Source organism: Protopterus annectens, chromosome 6.part0 (genome assembly GCF_019279795.1).
Source record: "Protopterus annectens isolate FY-2018-M chromosome 6.part0, PAN1.0, whole genome shotgun sequence".
NCBI lineage: Eukaryota > Metazoa > Chordata > Ceratodontiformes > Protopteridae > Protopterus > Protopterus annectens.
The window spans coordinates 1,365,170,794-1,365,194,451 of NC_056737.1; the positions used below are offsets into that span (position 1 = coordinate 1,365,170,794).

The 23,658-nt window shown below is 40.1% G+C and overlaps 1 protein-coding gene across 1 annotated transcript in view; it reads right to left on the reverse strand.

Moving 5' to 3' along the window:
- Positions 1–23,658, reverse strand: part of ITGB5 (integrin subunit beta 5) — a 1,724,339-nt gene that overhangs the window by 1,104,781 nt on the left and 595,900 nt on the right. The window lies entirely within an intron of this gene.

Sequence of the window (23,658 nt, forward strand, 5' to 3'; positions counted from 1 at the left end):
GTAATAGGTAGGGTCAATTGTAAGAATGCTAAAAAGGAGTTTAAAAAGAAGAGAGCCTTATGAGGATGAGGGGCTACAAGAAAGGACCAGATAGGAGGTTGCCACCTAGTGGGCAGTCAGGTTCATAACCACAGAGGTGAGGAAAAAAATCGGGCAAGGCTAGACTAGGGCTAGAAAGACAATCTATGTGAATTGGCTAAGAAAACTAGAAGTATGAGAGGGATTATTCGTAGACTACTGGATTTAGGGGGGGTATGGCTACTGAGTGTTCAGGCTGTGAGGCTTACAATAAACAACAACAAGGATTAAAGCAGTGAAATGATTTAGCTATAAAGCCAGACTTACAAATTGCACATACTCTCTTATCTCTTTTCGTGTGAAAACACAGGGTTACACTTATGAGGTGATGTTACAGCTGGATGATTAAGGTGGGTCCTTAGGTCCCCGGTGGTTAATAATCTCCTAGTGGAGGGTAGGCAGGCTGAAGAGGTGAAAGCAGATATGTATCAAAACAGGAACAAGAGAGAAGGGGAGAAAGACAAGAGAGAGAGAGAGAGACAAAAACGTATTAGATGGCACACTACAAAATAGTTAGGCAAAATACTTAGCAAATCAGTTAGAAGAAATCAAATTCATATCACTAGAGTTAGGAAAGACAAGATGATGGTTTACTACAAACAGTTTTCATCTAACATTATACAGTAGCCATGGTATAAGTGAAAACACTGTTACAGGCAAGACGTTTTTGGTATTACACTGTGTGAAGAGCACAACAAGAAGCAGATAGTTAAGTACAACAAACCAAAAGCAAACAGATGCAAAGTACGATATACCATGCACACTTTGTAGCTGATTGAAGTAGGATGATTATATTCTAAGCCTTTTGTCGTACTTAGTAACTGCTCTGTATGAAAGGGATGCAACTAGCATTCTATTTGGATTAAGATAGGTACATAAGCTATGCTGGTGTTTATGCAGGGTTTGGTGTCCTTCTGGATAACCACAAAGTAACAGAAACCGTTAAATTATTTGTAAATCCAGTAAAAAGGATAAAACGCCACTATCTTTGAGTGGCGTTGGCCAAGATAATTACAGATTTGAAAAGTTTAATATCTGGAGAGAAAAAATTCCCGCCACACACCACGTGTTAATAGTACTGCATAAAAAGCAATTTATTTGTAAATATAGAAAAAAGGATAAAATGCCACTATTTTTGAGTGGCGTTGGCCAAGATAACTACAGATTTGATAAGGTAGTATCCTGCCACAAACCGCGTGTTAACAGAACTGGATAAATGCAATTTATTTGTAAACCCAGTAAAAAGGATAAAACGCCACAATCTTTCAGTGGCGTTGGCCAAGATATCAGGAGAGAAAACTCCCGCCAGTATTAGCAAGTCAGAGTGAGGGAGAGCAGGTGGATAAAAGACCTTGCTTTGTTCTAAGTGGAGATCCACGCACTCAGGATTAGCGGCAATTTGTAAAGCTTATGCAATCAATTATATCCTTCAGCGGACAAGAATTCTAGGCTAGATATCGATTATATCCTTCAGCGGACATGAGTTCTAGGCTAGATGTATCATTAAAAACATGACAAACCAGTAAGTGGAGATCCACTAATGAAATTTTATGAGGCATGTGATTTGTTCATTTGAATGAATAGTGGTGAGGGTGGCATGATGCACCCATCTGGCAAATGTAGCTATTGTGTTTTCATTAATGTTTCACATGAGTTTGTACATCCTCTGACAGGTACTGAGTATGTATTTAATGTTTCAGCTGATTGTTCTACAGCTAATGTAATATATATTGCAACATGCATGGGCTGTCTTAGTTTCTATGTAGGTAAGACCAATTGGTCATTAGCGGAAAGTATTATCATTGCATACAGAGACATGATGACAGAAATTCCTTGGCTAAACATGTTGTTGAAAAGGGTGATAATCACTCCTTTTTATTTAGAGTGATTGAGAGGGTATGGATGAGCCCTCGGGGGGGGGGGGGGTGATTTTAGAAACTATACAGAAAAACACGAGTTGCATTGGATTATTACACTGCAGGCTAAGTACCCAGGTTTAAATGGTAGGGTTTCTTTGAAACCAGTTCTAAAAAGGAGAGGACCCTTTTAATAATGTTTTAAGTGGCTTATTATGAAATTTTATGAGGCATGTGATTTGTTCATTTGAATGAATTAGAATGATGACATCACTATATAAGTGTTTGACTTGTTTTCTGTATTATGGTCTGATGAAGCACTATTTTAAGTGTGAAAACGCTTATCGTTTTATTTTTGTTTTATTTCTATTAAAGTTTTATAAGGTTATCAGCCGTGTTTCTATGCATTTGCATTTATTTCATATTGTTCTTGTTTTTGGTTGACGCACGGTTTTTTTTTTTATTTTTTTTCCTTTTGTTGGGAATTTTTATTTTTATAAAAAAAACAAAGTGTATATATTACTGTAATTTTTATATTCGGTTGCAATTTTTATGTTATCTGTGTGTCATGGAGCCTATCTTCCTAGGCCTCTACTGAAAATGGACATATATCCAATTAGACTAGCCCGGTCAACAAATGTAAAATAAAATAAAATAAAATAATAAAATAAATAAGTTCACCAAAGCAATGGATGAATGCAAAACAGTTCAGACTGCCAACCTTGACCTGGCCAAGGCAAATGACACAATATCCAACTCGGGCACTGTTGAAAAACTCAAGAGGTTGGGTATAAACCCTAACGTCACCCAGTAGATAACCAGCTGGCTCACAGACGGGACCCAGGAAGTTAGAATTTGGGAATCCACCTCAACATAGAGGCCAGTTACAAGTGGTGTCCCTCAGGAATTAGTCCTGTGATCACTCCTTTTTGGCATTTACTTCTCTGAAGACAAGGCCAATGTCTAGGGTCACTGGCTGACTAAATCTGCAGATGATTGCAAAAGTACAGTTGTGTACCTACCATAAATGTAGATGTTTGAGTGTATTCAATGTTGCAGTCATTACACTTGGGTTATCCTGCTGGCAGGCTACCCGCAGTCAGCCTGAGTTCCAAAGTCTAGGTCCGGCGTCGGTTGCTGTCGCCTCGTCCCTGACGTCAGTGCGCCAGGGGTATAAAAGATGCAACCGACGCCATTTTCTTCAGTTTTTCTTGCCCCAGATATCAGGTGCCCCCAGACAGGAAGGCTGAAAAGAAAAATTATGCCAAAAAGCATGCATGTACTAATATAAACATATCCATCTACAAGCAAATACATCACATAGGTTGTATAGAGTTGAGAAGTACAGAGAAGTCCCAGCAAAGAAAAAAGGGGGATGGTGGGAGGGTAACCTGGACTGCAACAGTGAATACACTCGAACATCTACATTTATGGTAGGTACACAACTGTACTATGTTCATCGTATTTCACTGTTGCAGTCATTACACTTGGGTTGAATCCCAAAGCTGAGGTTGGGCGGCTGGGTCTAAATTGGATTTGGAGAGGCTACCAGGCCCTGCAGAACTGCAGTGGCAAAGCCTGCTCTGGATTTAGAGTAGACAGGTAAGTGATAGTGCTTGGTGAAAGTGTGTATTGAACTCCAGATTGCAGCTTCTAAAATGTCTTTGGTTGGTACTCCTCTGAGAAAGGCTGCTGAAGTGGCTGCTGCTCTGGTAGAGTGTGGCCTAATGCCCTTAGGCACTAATTTGCCATGTTGTGCATAACAGAAGCAAATGCAGTGTCCTATCCATTTTGAAATTGTCTGCTTTGTGATAGGCTTTCCTTGTGATCCTGCAGCATAGGCTACAAACAGTTGCTCAGTTTCGCTGAAAGCTTTTGTTTTGTCCAAGTAGAATCATAGCTGTCTGTGTATATCCAAAGCATGCAGAAGTCTCTCCCCTTTATTCTGGGGGTTTGGGTAGAAAGTTGGTAAATGAATGGTTTGGTTCAGAGCCACATTGGAAACCATTTTTGGCATGAATGTTGGGTTTGTCCTAAGAGAAACCCTGTCCTGGTGAAAAATGATGAAAGATTCCACAGCCATTAATGCCTGTAACTCTGAGACTCTGAAGTTATTGCTAGGAGCAGAGCAGTTTTCCATGATAAGAATTTTATATCAGCTGTGCTGGCTGGTTCAATAGGAGGCAGTGTGAGCTTTTCTAAAAGAAAATTGAGAAGATCCCAAGTTGGTATTGGTGCTTTCCTTGGGGGTCTTTATGTTTTTTGCCCCTCTGAGGTACTGTCTTAGAAGAGGATGTGAAAAAATAGGAGGTTCCGTATTGTAATGAGCTGAAATGGCAGAGGCATGGATCTTAATTGATGCGAAAGATTGGCCTTTGTCCAGCATCTCAGTTAGGTATTGTAAAATCTGAGGTATATTCGGTACAAGTGGTTTGAGCCCTTATGCCTGGTTCCAAGCACAGAATCTCTTCCATTTTTCTGCATAAGATTTCCTAGCGCTGGGCCTCCTGGCTTCTAAAATGGCATCCATAACAGCTTTAGAGAGAGGTGCAGTCTGAGTGGCTACATTATCTGCCATCCTGCAAGATTTAAGGTTCTGAGTTGACTGTGCAGAATCTGATTGTTTTGTTGAGTCAGCAGATGAGGAATTTGAGGTAAAGGCCAGGCTGGGCCTTGAGACAAGCTCTTTAGGATTGGGTAACAGTGCTGGCGTGGCCAGTCTGGGGCAATAAGGATCATTTTTGGCCTCTCTTGTCTGACTTTTAGGAGCACCTTGGTAAGAAGAGGCATTGGAGGGAAGGCATAAACTGTCAGGGTTTTCCAGCTGAATGATAGAGCATCCACTTTCCATGCTTGAGAGTGATAAGTTCTTGTGCAGAATTTCTGTAGTTGGCAATTGTGAGGGGAGGCAAAAAGATCTATGTCTGGGTGTCCCCATTTCCTTGTTATCATGCTGAACACCTGTGGATTTAGTTTCCATTCGTGAGGATCCATGAGATTTCTGCTTAGTTCGTCTGCCAGTGTATTTTTTGTTCCTGGCAGGAATTATGCCTGCAGATGTACTTGATAGGTCAGTGCTGTGTTCCACAAAGTCATGGCTTGCCTGCATAGGGGATAGGAATGTGTACCCCCTTGCTTGTTTATGTACCACATAACTGTGGTATTGTCCGTCTTTATTAGTAGTTGTCCTGGATGTAGTAGGCCCTTGAAAGCTGTCAGGGCATTCTGTACAGCTAGCATCTCTTTCTGATTGATGTGAAGATGCATTTGTTCCTTGGGCCACGTGCCCTGAATACATTTTCCTGCCATAGGTGTCACCCAGGCATAATCCGATGCATCCGTTGTTATTGTCTGCCTGGTTGTGGGTAAGGTGAAAGGCTGTCCCTTGTTGTGGTGACAGGCTTGGGACCACCATCGAAACTCCTGTTGTAGGCAGGGAATTAAAGTTATGATTGTCTCCAGGCTGTGGCAATGTTGAGTCCAAACACTTTTTAGATACCATTATAGTTTCCTCATATGCAGTCTTGCATATGGAATTAGTAGAATGCAGGACGCCATGAAGCCCAGGGCCTGCAGAATTTTTCTTGCAGGGAGCTGGGTCTTTGTTGCCATCATTTGAAAGTAATGAGTTAGTTACCTTTGTTTGTCTGGCGTGAGATAAGCCATCTGGGCAGTTGTATTTAAGCTTGCACCCAAGAATATTATCTCTTGAGAGGGCACTAGTTTTGATTTTTTTTCGTTTACTGTGTACCCTAGGCAAATTAGTAATCTTTTTACAAACGCCAGATGCTTCAGAAGAATGTCCTTGCTCTCTGCTTGAATAAGGCAGTCGTCCAAGTAGGGATATATTTGAATTCCTTTTTGTCTGCAAAATGCAATTACTGGTGCCAGGCATTTTGTGAAGACCCTGGGCGCAGTAGATAAGCCAAAGGGCAGTGCAAAGAATTGGTAATACATTGAGCCTGCTATGAATCTGAGGTATCTTCTGCAAGATTGTCTGATTGGGACATGCAGGTATGCCTCCTTGAGGTCCAAAGTAACTAGCCAAGCCTTCTTGCCCAGCATGTGTAGAAGTTGCTGTAGTGTTAACATTTTGAATTTTGGAACATCCACGAAAGTATTTAGGATTGACAGGTCTAATATTGGCCTCCAGGCTTTGTCCTTTCTACGTACTAAGAAAAGTCTTGAGTAAAATCCTTGACCCTGTTCCTGCTATGGTACTCTTTGAATAGCTCCCATGTCCCTGAGAGCAGCAGTTTCTTTTTGTGCCTCTGCCCATTGGTTTTGTGGCAGGTCCGGCATACCTTTTGATTTTGGAAGCGTGTGAAAGCGGAACCTGTAAACCTGAGAAACAATATTCAGTACCCATTTGTCCTGGGTGATTATGTGCCAATTTTTTTAGAAAAGTGCTAGCTTTCCCCCTAGGGGTGCTGCCAAAAGGTAAGTGCTTGACATCTGTAGAGGAAAGTCATTGGGACTATTTCCTATAAGGTTGTGATTTGTCTTCTCCTCCTTTGGGGGTTGAAGCACCCCATTGTTTAAGTCTGTAGGAGCCTTGGGGCTGAGATCTGCCTCTTGGGCGTCTGTATCTGCCTCTTTGTGGCCTGTCTGACATCGGAAAGGACCAATTTTTTGTAGGCAAGTTTCTGCTAAACCTAGGTGGTTGAACCTGTAAGAAATCCTTTACTGTCTGCATTGATTTTGCTTTATACTCCATTTTCTTTAACACCTCTTCTGCCTTAACACCAAACAAAGTATCATGCTGTAGTGCAGCATCCAATAATTTTACTTTAACGTGTTCAGGTAAATTTTATTCTTTCAACCAAGCATGCCTTCGAATAACACAGCCTGTAACTGCGGCTCTACAAGAAGCCTCTAATCAAAACCACATTGTAGAGTATGATTTCCCACTTGTTCAGCTGCATGCAATAAATCCTGCATTTCCTTAGTGTCAGGGCTTTCTGAGATTGAAACCATTTTCTGCTTTAACAAGGACATGAGGTACTGTTGATATTTAAGCATGTGAAACTGGCAATTTAAAGCCCTTACAGCTAAAGTAGCAGAAGTGTAAACGTTTTCCCCCCATCTATCCAGAGCTCTGGAATCCCTATCCGAGGGGACAGGATTTTTAGCAGTGGAAGCCTTAACCCCTTTAGGACCCTGAGAAATTGTTTCTGGATCTGCAGCAGAGTTTTTGTAAAGAAATTTATGAGAGTCAGGGACCCTGTAGTACCTGTCTGGCTTGACTGGTGCAGGGGGTAAGGAATCAGGAGACAGACTGGATTCAGAGAAAACATCATCAACAATATCAAGCACAGGGGGAAATAGCCAGGGGCCTGTGCTGAGGCAATAAAAGAAAGTCTCTGAGCCTTTTCTTGGATTCTGAATAATCCTGGCTCTCCCAATGGAAATGCTCCCTCATGGTGTGCAGGGTTTCCACAAAAGAATAATCCTCAGGCGGAGAGGCTGAAGGTATAGACTATTCTGCATCAGAGTCCTCACAGGGAGGGAGAGAATATCCCTGATCAGTAGAGGAATCAGAGGAAATAAACCTGTTCAGAGGAATCATAGTCAGTGTCTTGCCTAGGCCTTTTGTCAGGAGGGGGGTGGGAACCCCTGATTAAAGTAATTAGGTCCTCGGCCATTTTAAGCATCTGTTTCTTTGGCATGGATGACTGTCCAGGAGAATGCTATACTTGTTTCCTTGTCTTTAATGGTGTTTTTGACTTTACCTTGGCTGCTGTAGTGGGCTTAATAGTAAGCTGTAAAGGTCTGAAAACACCCTCAGAAGCCAATGCCTGCTCAGCGGCTCCGGACCCATCTGAGGGAATAGTTTCCATAGGCCCAATACCTTGAGTTTCCACAGGCCTTGGTGTCTCCACGTGGCTGTCAGATACGGCCTGTGGCTCTGAGCTAGCGGGTGTCAGGGGCTGCGAAAGCACCTCACTGAGAACCGGTGAACCGGCAACTGGCCTAGAAAAGGCTTTGTCATCAGTTTTGGTCCTCAGATGCCTGTCCTTTTCTTTGCTTTGTGTTTTTATAAATTCCGGTCATCGGTTGTTCCGACGGCATTATGTAATTAAACCTTCGGCCAAAATAATGTAAAGCAAAATCAAACCTATGTTTAATAGTGTGTTTGTTGAATCTAGCACAAAACTGACAACTAGTAACCTCGTGGTCAGGGCCTAGGCAAGGAATACAGTAAGAGTGAAAGTCCTTATGAGGTATTTGCTTCCCACAAGAAATACAATTATTAACTTTTACTGACATTGGTCTGGAGCAAGAAAAAGTTTCCCCAATGGGGTACTTAGCTTTAATGAAGACTTCAGTTCTGAAACTCGATTTTGAAAATCACAGGAGTCAGCCGACAGGCACTTGCGAAATGCTTTTGCTTCGGGCACCGTGCGGCAAGAAAGACTGAAGAAAATGGCATCGGTTGCATCTTTTATACCTCTGGCGCACTGATGTCAGGGAAGAAGCGTCAGCAACCGACACCGGACCTAGACTTTGGAACTCGGGCCGACTGCGGGTAGCCTGCCAGCAGGATAACCCAAGTGTAATGACTGCAACAGTGAAACACGATGAACATCTACAAGCCATCTCAGAATCCCCTTCTGACATTAATGCTCTCAAGGAAGGGCTGGCACAAACAAATAACTTGTCTATGAGCCATAGACTAAAATGAAATGCCAAGAAATGCATAGCAGTATCCTTCAGGAAGTCATCCACTTCTGGTAACTATCATATTAACAGCACACTCCTAACAGCTGACCCATTAGCCAGGGACTTGGGGGACACATACAGTAATCTAGCCTTTGGCTGTTATGTATCTACAGTAGTGAGGAAATCATTCTATGTACAGCTTATAATCAAAGGTATGGAATCTAGGTATAATGAATTCATTGTTCCACCGTACTTAGCATTTATCAGCCCTATCACTAACTACAATGCCCCCTTTGGTATGCATCTAACAAGGCACATCCAACAACTGGAATGCCCATAGAGATTCATCACTAAAAGAGGACATGGCATAAGTAACTTGTCCTATGCAGACTGCCTCAAAGCCCTATCATTATATTCCATTTCCTACAGGCTGTTGAGGGAGACCTATGGCTGGCATTCAAGGCATTGTCAGACCCCCCCCCCTGATGGACCTTTTGCATATATCAAAACAAACAGCACCAGAATTGCTCGTTCTAAAAACTTAAACCTTGCCTGCAATATAAATTGGACCATCTTGAGAGATAGGTGTATATCCCAGAGAATATCCCCTCTCTGGAACAGGCTCACCATCCCCGGGAAGCAGGGTTCCTCCCTTACCCAATTCAAGTATAACCTGGACAGTTGGATGGGGAACAGAAAATTCATCCCTGGTATAGCATCTATGTCTGTAATGGACACAGGCAGCCCAAGATGTTTCTTGTAAAAGTTTCATGTCCCAAGCGCCTACTTATAAATGTTTTATGTCCCAAGCCCCTGCTTACACTTATAAAGGGTACCAAAACTTGTCAGAGATTTGAGATGCATGGCTAGGCTTAAAAAGGCCCTTTTGGTTGTTAGCCTAATACACATCAGGAAAAAACAAACTGCAGGACTGCAGAGACTCTGACTGTAACGTCCTGGATCAACCACATGTACTTCGAAACAAAATAAAATACTCTGAAAATTTTTTATGATGAATGCTTGTTTGAGGTCATGTGACAAGACCAGGTTATATAAGCAGATTTTAAATGTGGATGAACTTATCTAAAGAAAGTTTTACTAATAAAATGAAAGCGCTCATCATAAAACATTTTTTGAGTACTTTAGTTTGTTTCAAAGTACATTTTGGTTGATTCAGGAGCTTACATTTAGAGTCTCTGCAGACCTGTGGTTTGTTTTTTCCTTTTTGGTTTTGTTTGTGTTCTGATGCAGTTGTTAGCCTAGTACACTTCTATGAACCTTGAAGTTTGCAAACTACATAAACTTTTGCAGTGCAAGTCTAATGGTCCATGGGACACAGTGCACTAATTCACATTATGATGATGGTGATGATCCATTGTTTAGCCTTTACAAAGGAGAATTGTGGGGCATTTTTTTCACTAAGTCAGATTCAATGAAATCTGCTTCATCCATCTATTTCTCGGTGAAAACCTCTCCCACTCAGTTTTCTTATTACTATTAGTAATGTATCTGGTTACACTCTGAGCCTCATTACCTTCTTGTTTGTAACTTAAAAAAATAAGCATCCAATTTTATTTTTATGGGAATAACTAAAGCCAAGATAAACATCACAAGTGCTTTTGATGATTCAGCAGTTTTCATCTATTAACTACCAATTGCTAAATACTCAGATTTACAAAGCTAATACAATTAAACACATGAAAAGTAAAAAAAATATTACTAAAACTAGTATCAACCATTCCATTCTATAAGACTGGGATGGTACATTTTGTGTAGAAGACTAGCCATCAGAATTCATTTACATCATGGACACATTACCTTATTGTGTACTTAACAGTTTTCAGACCAACAGATAATAGCAAGAAATACTGCCTACATATGACATTTTAGGGAATTAACACTTTCCATCTGGATCCTGCCAGGCTGACAAAGTGTTATACTGAGCGTCTGTACAGCTCAGTAAGTTTCTGCTCCCCAAGCGGCAATCAGAAGGCACCCAGGAACAGAACATCAATGACTGTTTCCCCCCAAAAAAAATGGCTGCTGGTGCATACACCAGCAGTCATTCTTATGATTTTGATTTCTCCATTTTTATGTTTGTGCAACAAGTAATCAGAGCTGTTCAGTGTTTGGCAATGACAGCTGAGAGTTTGAAGAATTTTGCTTGCATCTGAAGCCATCTTTGGTATAAAAAAATTATTTTAAATATTATTTTGCACTTTTACTATCTGTTTTCACTGCATTAATGAAGGCCCCTATGATATTTATTATTTTTCCTGCACTTGCTTAAAGTTTTATTTTTCCACTGCTTTAACAACTGATGTTCTGAAACTGTAGTACACTAAATATAAATAAATTGTATCTGTTGTTGTCAGTACTTTTAGGCATCTATTTTCTAGTTCCTTAATGCTTGGGCTTCAAACTAGTCAATTCTACGTTAAGAGGATTAAAAGTCTGAACTGTTGTGGCAGGAGAGGGCTGTTTTGACCTATATTAGCTGGGGATTGATGGTGGAAAGCTTATTCTGTGCTTATTTGATTGGCAAGAGGGCAAACCTAGTTTAAAACTTATTTTTTCCAGTGCAGCGGTTAGCAGTGTTGCTTCACAGCAAGAGGTCCTCCTGTTCAGTTATCGGCTGGAGTGCCTTCTGTGCGGAGTCTGCATGTCCTCCCTGCAGTCGAGTGAATTTAAAGCTATGCAGGTAGGTGCGAGCGTGTGTGGATGTGCCTCCTTTGAAGGTTGGGCACCAGCTGGCAACTCAACACCATAAAAATACACTGCCAATCATTAGCGGACCAGAGTTCCACTGTGGTGACCCCTAACCGGGAAAAGCCAAAAGACAGTATAAGCCTCTTGTTTGAGAGATGTTGCGCTTTCCACAGCAATAGTTAGCAGTGCCCTGTATAGTTTCAAGCCACTAGAAGTGTATTTTTTCCTATAAGAACTATCTCAGAAATTTCCCAAAGTTCCACACTGCTCAAGGAGCAACTGGTTCAAGTGCTGAGCAGCATTGCCGCATTTAGTTAGTTTTAGAGACCCTATTACAGCACCCAAGCCTGTAAGTACCCTCTTTGAAATTTCACAGTCTCTCACTGCTCAAGAACAAACTGGTTTGTGGGCTGTGCAGCATTACCACATCAATTAGCTGTAGATTACACTACTTAAAATAGCTAAACCTCATCCAGCTGCAAACACTCCACATTCTAGTTCCTTGTAAAACACGCAATAAGGAATGGCAAACATGGATAGGCACATTCCTGTTATCTCTGTAGCCAACTTGCTGGACACATGGGCATCCTGAGGCAATGTAGCAATCGTCTCATGTTTACTGACAACCACTTAATTCTGGGACAGATGAATACAGCATGTCAGAGATGTAGTTACACAGTGACACCAGAAGCAAGACTCTCACACAGAGACACAAAAAATATCAAACAGGTTGTCAGTGCCACACACGCAACACTCAACACACTAAAGACTGGACACATAACCCACATTTGCGGAGGTGCTTACATGTAATTTACCCAAACTTCAAAGGCCTCCTAGATGCTGTCCTCAGCAACTTTGTGTGCACACAAACAAGACAACTCCTACCACAGCACATACAACTACCCATATAGAGACTCAACTACTGAGCCCATAAGGCGCAACATCACATAACCCAATACTGTGGTCATAGGAGACCATTGTGAGACACACTGCTGTCCCTCTCACCAGGCTGAATAAGTTCAGTTTTCATGTCCAGTTGCTTATTTATGTATGCATGTTTACTAGGGTAGCACACTGATCAGTGTTGACTGATTTCAGCTTCAGCCCAGGTGAAATACATATCACTTCATAAACAAAAAATACAGAAATGTAAGCAGCAACAGGGTAGTTCGGGCTAATTATATAAAAAAAAACTGCATATATACATTCTAGTGAACAAGCACAGTACAATGTACAATCAAGCAGAGTGTAATGTAAAGTGCATATGTAAGTTTCTAAAGTTAGACTGAAAGGATAGTTTAGGTGACATGTTCTGTACTGAAGCAGGAGCATTTGGTTTGAAGGAAGAATGCTTTTTAAGCTGCATTCTGAATTTGGAATAAGTGCTGATTTCCTTTATGTCAATGGGGAGAGCTTGCCAAACAGGTGCCTAAGAGGTGAAAGCATGTGCAGTGCTGAGGAGCTTGGTCTTGGGGTAATGACCGTTGGTGTGGCTTATAAGTAGTGTCTCAGGCTGTATCAGGAGATTGTTTCAAGAAGTCTAGCTGCAAATGGAGTAAATGAGTGGAGCTGGAGTAGTTTGTAGAGTTTTGGTCCTAAATGTAGGTTAGATCTTTGTTTTATGGGTACCCATTTGACTTTTCTAAAGGGATACAGTGATGCTTACAGACAGATGAGCTTGTAATGAATTGGCACATACTGTCACAGATAGTCTGGAGTGTGCCATTGTTCTTGGAGGTAGAAGAGAAATCCTTTGCCAGTGGCTGCTCTGGATGGTTGAGACAGAAAACAAAAAAATCTTTTAGGCTCAGAAGAGGAGGGAATTTAATTTGCCTCTCACTTTGTCTATGTGGAAATAGAAGTTTAGTGACTGATGAAGTCAAAGTCCTGGGAATTTGAAGTTGTCCGTATAGAGTGGTTATGTAGGTCAAAGGTAGTTAAAGAGTCAGATGTTTGGTGAATTTTCTGTGGAATTCCAATAAGCATAGTTATAGTTTACAGGGTGACATTTTTTTCTAGCAGTTCCAGTGACAAAATTGAGGACATATTTGAGACAGAATAGGAGGACTTCCTTGTATGTGGCTGCTCATGCTAGGGTGCTTAGGTAAGGACAGTTTTTGGTCCATAACAGGAGTCTTTTCATTTTTGCTTCTTTTTTCACTGTGGAGATGAAAATTATAGGTTTGGTAAAACCAAATCCAAACATATTTGAAGGAGGTAGCTGTTTCTACTTTGATGTTGTGTAAGTCTGCAATGTGCAGGTCATTAGGGGACTGAGAAAGTTTCTGAAGGGTTCTAAACAGGATGGTTTTATTTTTGCAGGGGTTAAGTATTAATCTGTGAATCATTATCCAGTGGTAGAGTGACTGCAGGTCAGTTTGAAGTTGGAATTGAATGTCTGTGTGGGTATTAGTAGATCTTTAGATGACCATATCATCTGTGTATAAGACAAGTGGTAGGTGAGAAAGTTCATAAGGGAATTTCTTAATAAAGACAGAGAATATGTCAGGCAAGGATGGAACCCTGAGGGACACTTTTGTATGAAGAAGCTTTATCTGAGAAGGATTATCTTATAGGTTCATAGGAATGTACTAGGCTAATGGCCCTGGAGCCTTTGCAAGCCTAGCCCATAGAAGTGCCCTGGCATTGTGCCACCCGACGTTAGTTCCCAGTGCCTCTATCATGCAGAGCCACTGGAGTGATCCCCGGGGTGAACTTTCCATTTCCCATCCACTCATCAAGACTTCTGTTGAAGAGGGCCAGTGAGGTGCTGTGCTGGACATGTATGGGAAGTCTATTCCAGAGAATGGGCAGTCTCTGGGTTATGACCCTGTCCCTCCAGTATGTTCTGTTGATTGTTGTAATGAGGTTGAGGTCTCTGGAATAAGTGGTGTGGAGTGACTGGAATTTCTTTAGATGTAGCATTTCTAACAGAGCTGGGTCAGACATGGCTTTGTAAGTCAAGCAGAGATCGCCTCTTAGCAGACGATATGAAACAGAGAATAACTGGGTTTTTTTGAGTCTGTCTATGTAGGACATGTGTTTAAGGCCTAGGATCCTCTTTGTGAGGTACTTTTGTGGCCTTTCCAGCTGTTGCATGTGTCTAGTGAGGTACATGCCAAATGGGGCATTGTACTCGATGATTGGCCTAATGAGGGAAGAGTAGAGAGAGATGATGACCTTATTTCTTTTTTACATTGAAGAGCCTGTTGTTATGAAAATGTTTAAACCAGCATGAAGTGTCTGTATTAATGCCAATTTTGTTCCATTTGTTGAGAAGTAAGGAGGAGTCAAGATCACAGGCCTTTTTGAGGTCTACAAAAAGTCCTCTGTTAAGGTTGCCTTTGTCTCTATTTAGCAGTATGCTATCTGTTAGAATTCAAAGGGCAGCTGTGATACTTAGCCCTGGCTGGAAGCTATATTGTTTCAGAGAGAAGAAGGTGGTATTGTTTGGTGTATTCAGATAACTGTTTGTGTATGTTTTTTCTATGATTTTTCCAAGGATTGATCGAATAAAAGTGGGAGGTGTTTGGAGACTGAGTTGGTTTGGAAGAGTTTAAATAAGATCAGGTTTCCAGGTGTAGGGCATGGTATTTCTGAAAAGACATAGGTTACTGGTGTGAGTGAAGAAGCGAAGGGTGAGGTGGTCTATGCGGTGATAAATAAACCAGGAATTGTTATTAACTAAGCCAGTATGGCACAGTGACACAGCACATACTTTTGTCGCCTCACAACAAGAGGTTCCCCGGTTCGATCTTGGCTTGGGTACCTTCTGTGCAGAGTCTGCATGTCCTCCCTGTGTTTGAATGGATTTCCTCCAAGTGCTCTGGTTTCCTCCCACATTCCAAAGACGTGCAGTAGGTGGATTAGACTCCCTAAATTTGCCATAGGTGTTAGTGTGAGCATGAATGTTTGTTGTGAATGAACTACTGTGGCAGGCTAGCCACCCAGCGGTGTAAGCCTTGGTGCTAGATGATTGTCACTGTTGAAGTGACACCCTGACCCCATGTGCAAAAACAGGAAAAGGGGTTGTGGATGCATGTCATGACTAGCCAGGGGAAGTGTCAGTGAGGATATTGTCTATCAAGGCAGGAACTTCTTTAGACTTTATGTCCATCCATCCACAACCCTTTTCCCATTTTTGCACATAGGGTGCAGAACCAAGGTTTACAGTTCCAGCTGGTTAGCCCTGCTGCAGTAGTCCTTCCACACCACACACACACACACCTATGGCCAGTTTTGAGTGTCCAATCTACCTATTGCATGTCTTTGGAATGTGGGATAAAACCAGAACACCTGGAGGAAACCCACTTGAATATATGGAGGACATGCATACTCTGGACAGAAGGCACCCCACCCAAGAATCAAAATGGAAAAACTCTTTCTGTAAGGTGGCAACACAATCTGCTGTGCCACTGTGTACGTAAGCAAAAGGTGGCATGAAAGCAGGTGGGGATGTAGGTAGGGGGTTCTGTACTGCAAAACATGTTGCACAATTCTCAGCCATGTATTCTTTTCTTGAGACATTCTCAGAAAGAATACTGCATCACAGACTCTGTAATAAAAATTAATAGATTCATAGGTAGGTACAGGTCAGCTGCCCTTATAGGCCATTTTAAGCCAAACACATTCCATTTTAAGGTGAGAATCAAACCCTGTACCTTGTATCTGTCAGGTAAACATCTTAGACATTATGCCAACCCCCAATCCAAGTTATAAAGTTATAAACTGCTCTACAATACATACTTTTTTTCAAGAGCAGTTTGCATCTCAATTAACAAAATAACATAAAATTGGAGTTCATGTGACACATTTACTGACTAAACCAAAATGGAAATCAAATTTTTGAGAATAGTAGATTTTACTGCCAGGCATGCATGATGTATTATCATATGCCTTGATGAGGAAACCAGGAGGTTTTAAGAACAAGAACATGCATTTCTACTTTATGTAGGTCCCTGCTACTGGCGTCAAGTTAAGAAAGGCACTGTTAATAAAACAGCTGGCAATAAACCTTAGCCGGGATTAATGAGACAGAAGCACCTACTTCAGGTTGAATAAACTGGCTTGCTGATCCATTTCTCAGAAAGTCTACAACTTTACTGCATATATTTCAGTGACGATAGCAGTCACTACCAAAAGGTAGCAGTGCTCACTTAAACAGTCTCCTTTGTGTTGCTAACACACTTAGATCAGACTTAACTGATCCAAGGACAAGCAAGTACAGGCAGAAGATGGACAGCTAAAGAAATGGAAAAAAGAAAGATAAGACATAGCTTTTCCCAGTAAAGTTTACATTTCCTTCCCTGCTATTACATAATAATCTGAATGGATTTCTCAACTACCCGAAATCTTCATGATATCTGAAAGTGGAATACAGCATTTTCTCAGCACTTTCTTTGGAAGATTTTTCCTCACCAACACAAACTGGAGCTTTTCATTACAAATGACCATGGAAACCCATATTATTTAAACATTCACAATGGCCTAAAAAAGGGTAAAACTATGAGTGGGATATTCACATGTCTACATAAAAAACTGTTATTATTATTATTCCTTATACCAAGACAAAAATGTTGCAATCCTTGCCTTAAACATTTTGATTAGTCTTGTACACAGTAGAAACTTGGGCATTTAACACATTCTGCTATGTTGCAGGGTTTGAAAGATTTTGTAGTTTCATTTACCCTATCCATGGTTTATACTTGGTTATTAACTTTTACTACTTTCGATCCACATAACCCAACTACCCCTACTTTTATAAACCCTCTGTAGTAAGCCCCTTTAGTAAAGCAAATTTTAAGTTTACAAGTATACTATGTTACAGCGCTTTTTTTTTTCACTTTCATTTACATTGACTATGGCATTGTCCCTAGTAAGGAGGATCCTGTGCATGCCAGCACAGGGGACCGCTAATTGACCTGCTAGCCAAGTGGCAATCTATTAACATCTGCATATGGAACTTTTAAATGATTCACCCGACAACAAACAACTTAAGAAGGAGGCTGGATATAAGGCTAAAGGTAAGTTGGACTGAATATGTTGACCAAAAGAGTACAGAACTAGTTGGACATTTTATGCAGAAAAGATAAAAGTAAATACTATTAACTACATCACACAGAGGTAGGTTTACAAGGTTTAATGGACAATAGGGATAATACTATAAAAATTGGCCGAAAGGAGGGCCATTGTTGGGATAGATACATACACATAGCTATAACAAAACTGAGAGAAATGCTATCAGATAATAGTACATATGTTAGCATCAATTGTCCCTTGAGATAGCTTGCTATAGATAGAGGGGTACATCAGGGAACCATAGGTTATTAACAGAGATAAAGATAAGCCCAAATTTCACTCCCTTTGTAAACCCCACCTTAATAACCCCATGTTTGGGGAGTGGAGTTGCAGAGGGCATACATAAAAATATGGCTTGAACAGCATCCTAAAACCTCACCCAAGGTAAAAGTATTGATAATATACTGAACTAGACACAGGGGGGGACTTTTGATAGGAAAAGGATTAAAAAGCCTACAAACAAAGAGCTATTATCACCATGGATGGGCCCGTTAACAACTTATTTACTACTTGTTAACAATGAAAAGTGGAAGGTGCACATTAAGTAAGTTGTTTTGTGGACATCTTCATCTTGTGGGATGGTGATACAGATTCTTTACGGTTTTAAGAATTTTGCATTCCACAACAAGGATTTAAGTAGAAGGTGGAGACATCATTCATAAATGATGATTTAGAAGATGTCCATAGAACAGAATGATGAAGGTTTTGCATCTAGGCTTTTCAGAAATCTATGTTGGAGAAATGCTTTGACACACTTACGGTGTAACATAATACACATACAACAGTAGCACCTAAAGGAAAGAGACAAGATGATGATGTTTATTGGATATGTCTTGATAATGAAAAGTATGAGTCAAGGCATCAAAGGATTAAAGGGGTGTAGAGTAGTTGGTAGGTTATGGATCGTGGTAAAAGTTTTGAATTACCAAATATAAACCATGGATAAGATCCTACCCCACCTTGAATGTTAAGGTAAATAATAGAGGAGGTAACTTAGGAGGAGGTAAACATAGTTAAACATTTTAATATATATTGAATCTACTCTGATTTGTGAGTTACTGGCTTGTGGTGATGTATCTCCTGTGAAACCCACTGTGAAAAAAACCAATCTTCAAAAAGGCGGTTCTTTCATTCATTTCCAATCATATTCATCATTTTATTTTATGTTTGTTTTATCTGATGAAGGGAGACATCCGACCGAAAGACATCTTGTGTTTTATCTTTTGTTTTAAGAAATAAAGCCTTGGAATTTAGCAGTGTCCTACAACGTTTATTTTATTTCTTCATAATACCAACATGCTTATGTAAAGAATGACTTTTAACCTAGTTAAACTCATTGAGAAAAAAAGAAAGGACTGCTGTGTGCTGTATCTTTGTGTTCAACTACATTTTGCTATTTCAATTGTTAAGCAGAATAAAAACTGCAATTTGCAGAGGAAAAAAAAACTTTACATATAACATGACAAGGAAAATTAATTTTGAAATGTAAAAACATGGCAGAGCAAGGAGTAATAAATGGCAACAGTTTGTTTTTATTATGTGATTGATAAAGCCAATTAATGACAGCAGAGAAGCCAATGAGCTACTGGGTCAATGCAACAGACCACTAAAAAGGGAAAGCAACATGCAAATCTTGAAGCTATTGTTATGTGCTTTTTCTAGAAGTTGGTGTAGCTTCTACGGTTCGCATAAAACAAGTAGCAAGGAAGTTGCAAATAATACAAGACACAGTCACAGAATATATTTAAAAAACCTCATAAAGAAACAAAGATATTATCCTCTATAGAACAGTACATTAATGCCAAGTGTAAATTGCATCTTAGGTTAGCTGCTATCCTATTCTCTTCCTTGTCCCATTCCACTGTCATCCTTTTACAACAATTCATAGAGGTGTGCAGACACCTGCTAATGGGAAATAATGGCATAAATGACACAAATGACAAAGAAATAAAAAGATGCAGAAAGAAAGAGAGACACCATTAGACTACGTTTCTATTTAACATTAATTTACTGTGGTAGAACACTGATACAAATAGCCAATTTCAGTCTCAGTCCATGAGTAATTAAAGTTTCTCTCCCAGTCTGCAAGAGTTCCTACAGAACACCATATATTGGAAAGTCCTAGAAAAGGAGTTAAAGACTGGAATCAGTTTCTGGTTTTCCTATCTTTTTGCAGACATTTAGCTGAGCCATGATGTCCCTGAAAAGCATAATTAGAGAGACAGAAATTAAACTATGAACCAAGGTATCAGTGACACACAGGGTAGTAAATCAAAATAGAAGGATTGTGAAGGAAGAGAAGGGCAGTATGAAAAATCCGTATACAGGAAAAATGGAAATAAACGAGAAGAGCCGTGATAAAGGGAAACGCTGTCAACAAAATGGATGTTTACAGCTTCATAGGTGAATACTAGGCTAACTGCCCTGAAGGGCCATTTTAAACCTAGCGAATAACCCAAGGTCAGACTCACAGTCTGTACCTCGTGTTTATAAAGTCGAGACCTTAACCATTATGCCAAACTCACCCCAAGGATTAACTGCCCCGAAGGGCCATTTTAAACCTAACCAATAACCCTAGATTGGAATCAAACTCTCTACTTCATGCCTGAGGCGAAGGCCTTAACCATCATGCTAGATGTTAATGATGGAAAGGAATGAATCATTTTGGTTGCTGATGACTGGGATGACGTGTCACATAATGCAACAAAATGATCAGGGATTCATAAGTAAATGTTCAAAGGATTCAAAAGTTGACATCAATGCACATTGTGTGTGTGTGTGTGTGTGGGGGGTTAGAGGAAAAGTATAAAAACAGAAAACTTGCCAAGGCAGCAGAATGATGCTGCACTAGGATGCCTTGATCCATCTTCTAGCCTTGGATATCAGATCAAGCATTAAGAAAAGGATAGTGTTGGGCAGTTAGACATTGAGGAGGGCACTGGAGCAGCTGGAAGCCACCTGTAAGGAAGAAGAAAAACAAATAAGCAAACAAAAACAAATAAGATTAAAAGAAACTTGGCGCTAAAGCAGAGTAGCCACTTTCCCTCAAGGGAAGGGAGATAGAAAAGAAAATGTTGGTTTCATAAAAGTCACATCAGAGAATGATGACAAAATGACATACAAATTGTAATATAATGTCGCTGCAATGAAACCTCACAATTAGCAGAAGTAAATTAAGGCAATGTAAAAATTGGCATACTCTAGGCTTGGAAATGTGTCTGTTTCTATGAAAAAAAATCATAGGAGCCTTTCCGGAAAAGGTTAGCGAATCAAGGTACATCTTGCAAGAATAACCATAAAGAAATGCATGTATTCCACCAAAAATAGACCTCTGCATAAAAGGAAGCATATCCAGTAGACTACAATGAAATATGGATACTGAGGGGAAAGATACAAAATATCCTGCTGGCTTTAATATATATGTATATGTATATATATATATATATATATATATATATATATATACACACATATATATATACATATATATATATATATATATATATATATATATATATATATATATAAACATATATATACATATATACATATATGTATAGATATATATATATATATATATATAAAAAGTGTACACACCCCTGTTAAAATGCCAGGTTTTTGTGAGGGGAACAAATATAAAAAAAATAAAAAATGTACACAACACTGGTTGCATAAGTGTGCACGCCCCTAAACTAATACTTTGTTGAAGCACCTTTTGATTTAATTGCAGCATTCAGTCTTCTTGGGTAGGAGTCTATCAGCATGGCGCATCTTGACTTGGCAATATTTGCCCACTCTTCCCTGAAAAAGCACTCCAAATCTATCAGATTGCGATGGCATCTATTGTGCACAACCCTCTTCAAGGTCACCCCACAGATTTTCTATTGGATTTAGGTCTGGGGCTCTGGCTGGGCCATTCCAAAACTTAAATTTTCTTCTGGTGAAGCCATTCTTTTGTTGATTTGGATGTGTGCTTGGGGTCATTGTCATGTTAAAAGGTGAAATTCCACTTCATCTTCAGCTTTCTAGCATACACCTGAAGGTTTTGGGCCAAAAGTGCCTGGTATTTGGAACTGTTCATAATTCCTTCCACCTTGACTAAAGCCCCAGTTCCAACTGAAGAAAAGCAACCACAAAGCATGATACTGCCACCACCATGCTTCACCGTGGGAATGGTGTTCTTTTGGTGATGCAAAGTGTTGTTTTTGCGCCAAAAGTACCTTTTGGAATTGTGGCCAAAAAGTTCAACCTTGGTCTCATCAGACCATAACACATTTTCCGACATGCTTTTGGGAGACGTTATGTGTTATTTTGTAAATTTTAGCTGGGTCTGGATATTTTTCTGTGTAAGAAAAGGCTTCCATCTTGCAACCCTACCACAAAGTCCAGACATATGGAGAATATGGGAGATTGTTGTCACATGTAGTACACAACCAGTACTTCCAAGAAATTCCTGCAGCTCCTTCAGTGTTGCTGGAGGTCTCTTGGCAGCCTCCCTGACCAGTTTTCATCTTGTCTTTTCAACAATTTTTGAGGGACGTCCAGTTTTTGCAACATCACTGTTGTCCCATATTTTCTTCACATTTTGATGACTGTCTTCACTGTGTTCCATGGTACATCCAATGCTGTGGAAATTTTTTTGTACCCTTCTCCTGACAGATACCTTTCAACAATGAGATCCCTTTGATGCTTTGTAAGCTCTCTGCGAACCATGGCTTTTGCTGTAGCAGGCAACTGAGTAAATGTCAGGAAAATCCTAGTAGGACAGCCGAACTTTATTTGGGGTTAATCAGAGTCTCTTTAATTGATGGCAAGTGAATGCCCAAGAAGACTGAATCTTCTTCTTCTTTCGGGTTTTCCCGGTTAGGGGTCGCCACAGTGGAACTCCAGTCCGCTAATGATTGGTAGTAGATTTTTTATGGGTGCAGAGTTGCCAGCTCGACGCCCAACCTTCAGTGAAGGCACGCCCATTTTATAGATGCCTTTTGAATGCCACTCGACTGCAGGGAGGACATGCAGACTCCACACAGGAGGCGCTCTAACCGAGAATTGAATGGGAGAACCTCTTGCTGTGAGGCAACAACGCTACCGCTGCACCACCGCTGCTTCGAATCCAAGAAGACTGAATGCTGTAATTAAATCTAAAGGTGCTTCAAAAAAGCAATCAGCTTATTGTACATTTTTTATTTTTTATATTTTTTTCTCCTAACAAATTTGTTTTTCAATTGAATTGTATAGGTTATAGGTCACATTAAATGTGGGAAAAGTTTTGAAATGATTTATTGTGGTGTCATTTTTTATATCACAAAAATCTGGCAATTTAACAGGGGTGTGTATACACTTTTTATATCCACTGTACATATTCTGCAAGGGAGGAAGGAAGCCAGATTTATAATAGGGGGACATTTACATAGCAAAGGTGCCTATGTAATCAAAAGATGAAGTAGCCATAGCCTCATGCAGAGATATCCAATAAGGCGCTCTAAATAGACTGGACAAATGTAGATATGTAAAGAAAGCTAAAGTTTGTTGGAGTGACAGGTAGTTTACGTTGCACATTCACTTGCTCCCACAATATGGGTACAGGGACATTTGTAATGGTGTCCTGACATGCAAATATTGTACTGTGAGGGATGTTACTGTCATGCTTCCTTTATTAAATATACTAGGATAAATAAACTGAAGAATGTGCAAGTTGGTGAAATGGATTTGCACCATCGGATGCAGTGCATCTGAGTATTTGTCTATTGGCAAATTAAAGGTTAAAACAAAAATGAAAATCATTTTAATGTACACCTGGTGCAATTTAATTTAGATTACTGAACAGTGACCCTGTGGTATACAACACACACAGAATGAACTTTCAAAACTTCAAGGAAAATATATGTATTGTTTTGTATTGATACATGAATGTGTCCTGTAGTGACTTAGTAACACAGTTGTGGACTTACTGCACTATCTGCAAATCAGTATATTCTTTCAAGAATGTGCAGTTTTCTGTTCTTCTTTTGCTATGTCTTTGAAAGAAAGGTGTTTATCCTTAAAGATGACCGTTGCTGTGGTGTCAAGTGAGATCAGCAGATGGCCAGTACCTACCAACTTGAGATATTCATGTTTATTTGCTTGTTTGAGGCATGTCTTCCATGCGCTTTTGTGCTGTTCTCATTTACTACCATACTATATCTGTCCGTGCCTGCACTAAACTGACAAACCTGATATCCAAAATCAGAGTGCCTAGTCCATTACATCTTATGCCACAATCACTGAATTGTGT